Source organism: Austrofundulus limnaeus, unplaced genomic scaffold (genome assembly GCF_001266775.1).
Source record: "Austrofundulus limnaeus strain Quisiro unplaced genomic scaffold, Austrofundulus_limnaeus-1.0 Scaffold262, whole genome shotgun sequence".
Lineage (NCBI taxonomy): Eukaryota > Metazoa > Chordata > Actinopteri > Cyprinodontiformes > Rivulidae > Austrofundulus > Austrofundulus limnaeus.
This window is the reverse complement of record NW_013952664.1, coordinates 442,764-445,667: the sequence shown is the minus strand read 5'-3', so window position 1 is coordinate 445,667 and position 2,904 is coordinate 442,764.

The following is a 2,904-nucleotide window of genomic DNA, read 5'->3' as shown; positions in this document are numbered from 1 at the left end:
AGAAAATCTTTTCAGGACCTCACCTTGATGTTTCAGGACCCCACTTTGGGTCCCGACCCCAACTTTGGGAAACACTGATATATACTGCAGTGCATTTTTTTACGCCTGTATTGTAAAACTTGAAGCATGAAAAAAAATGTGTCTGACAGCTGCGGAGGGAAAAAAAAAAGAAAAAAAAACCATACGCAGCTGATAAGCTTGAGTTAAAACAACTGTCAGATGGAGGTGATCAGAGAATATCTCTACAGGGAAAGACACATTCTCCGTTTTGACGAGCTTCAGGTCTAATTAAACCACCTCAAACACAGACTGTTATATATAAAAAATAAAACACAAATAATAATAAAGTCAATTTGGAAAATGTCACACGGTTGGTCTACTGCAGCAGAATTCACTCTAGCAAACAAAGCTCACAGGAATATAAAATCAATTAGCATGCTGTTTTTATTTCTTGGGGTGTCACTTTTATTTCTGTGGTTATTATTTTACCAGACGTACTATATTTATATATTAGTGGTGGGGTGGTGAGCATGATTTTTGGTCTGATGAGACTGAAAATCTCAAGCATCAGATAGAAAATGCTGCCATCTAGTGAGCATATTTAGCTGATAAAAATGCAGCTTAATGTTTGATCATACAAAAGCTGAGGTTGTTCCTGAGATTTTCTGGAGCCAGTTTTCCAGTTTGAGAGTTTTTTGACCACCACTTTCCAGTTGGTGGGCTTTCACCTGTTGGTCAGTCTCAATGTGGAAGCCCCACAATGTCTGAACCATTCTCCACCCCCTTTAGTGCGGTCTCCTGCTCCAACTACAGAAACCCCAACACGTTCCTGTACACCGTCCAACTCATTTTCACCGAGGACCACGAGCATAGTTGTAATTAACTTTGATGTTTTGTGTTTAACTAAAATAAAACGTCAYGTTCCTTGGCTCTGAGCACTGCTAACAAACAATAACTGAGCTCTACGTGGTATTTCCTGCATAGAAACAGTGTTTTCACATGTCCTCTTCCTTGTACAACTAACTAAATGTGAAATAAATAATACAGAAATACTATTAAAAATAGAAGTTTACTCACTGGGGAGTTGTGGTGAGAAGCCGCCATCTTGAATTCGGAACTCTCCCACTTTCCGACASGAAATTCCTACTGGGAGGGGTGTTCCAGTTTCAGCTGATGAYCTTTAAGTGGGAAATTCCCACTTTCCTGTACAACTGGGATGCCGCAAAAGTAGAAAAATGCAGTGAAATGGAGAATTTACACAGTGAATTTCACCTGCTGCCAGCTACTTTTAAACACCGCCTCCACCTGGTGGTGGGATGCCRTCATTTTGCGGGTAAAATAATTTGCATGCATTWTGGGAGATGTAGTTTATGGTCAATGCTGGCTTTAAAGCAACTTATTTTGAGACAATAAYACATCTTTTAAGGCCACATAAAATGCTGCAGCAGGCCACATTTGGCCCCCGGGCCTCGAGTTTGACTCGTGTGGGGTACAATTTCAGGGTGCTGGAGATGAAGGGCSTTACACAGGAGGCCGAGCAGCGTGTGAAGTAATGAAAAAAGATCTTGGTGCGCTGTGAAAAACTTGACTCAGTATCAGTCTTCTTCCTTTGGCCAGGCTGCTATAATTGTTTTTTTTTTTGCACTGTATGTATTCTGAGATAATTATGTGTTTTTAAATGTGGCTGATCTATTTATGAACATCCTAAACAGCAGACTAAAACAGACTGCACTTCTGWCTGCAGCCACTTGGTGAGGCTCTTTTAACACGCATCACAGCGCACTAAATAGTTTGAAAAATCACTTGAGCCACACCAAACTCTCTGGTAAGACAAAACTAACCAACCCAAACAAAACAAAGCTGACTTTGTTTGATTAAAAATGTGACAACATTTAATAGAAGTTGATGATTTAAAAACTTTTGTCACAATAAATGAGTAATTTGTGGGAAAAAAATAGGCTGTGTGATCTGTGTGTTTCTGCGCTGAAGGGCTAAATTAAATTTATGGCTCAATCAACTAATCTGTCACGGTTCTTGACTTTTATCACTCTGGAATGTATTTACAAAGTGCTGCTCAGTCTGTGAATAACCCAAAACTCATAAATGAAGTCATTTTTATTCATAAGGAGAACAAAAACAACTTTCTGGTGTAAAAAAAGGGCWACTTGTTTCAATTATTGTGGAACGTTTATTTCACTTCCATCGGTTAATATCAGATTTTAATGTTCCTGTTTATGTTTTTACCCAACGTACCTCTGAGTCATTGCAGGTACAGATGAAGGCTGATGCACTCAAAAGGATGTTGAAAAAAAAAAACTTTGATCAGCAAAAGCAATTCCACAAACGGCTGTTGGGAATGTGCTTTCGGCAGCAGAAAACCCATCAGCCGTCTCGAGGCTGAATGAAAAGTAAGCAAATGCAAAACTAAACAAGTCGAGGAGAGCAAACAGCCCAAACCAAATCCTCCTCGTCCACTTCAGGATGAAGAATCCATGCAAACACTTCTTAGAAGAAGCATCTACTAACAAGATAAAATTGCTACCTTTAAAAGAAAGAAAAAATCAGATTAAGCTCAAATGAGTAATTAGGGTTTTTGAAGAGCAMTGATGGTTTACGTTTTATTCTAAGAGATTTTAATGGCAGCTTAAATGAACTGAGAAGCTATTTCCACACAGAGAAAAATATCTACGAGTTATCTGAAGCCATTGAAACTGCAGGATGGACCAGTATTGCCTGAAAAACGTTTTTTTTATAAAGTGGGGTCATTGAAAAATCAGGGGTGGTACACCAAAACTAAAACCCATAACAGAAATTCTATAATGCTGAAGACTATGGCAATATWAGAGATAAGGGTTTGCCAACAGATGTACGTAAATATGAGTTCAAAAGAATTCAAAAGAATGT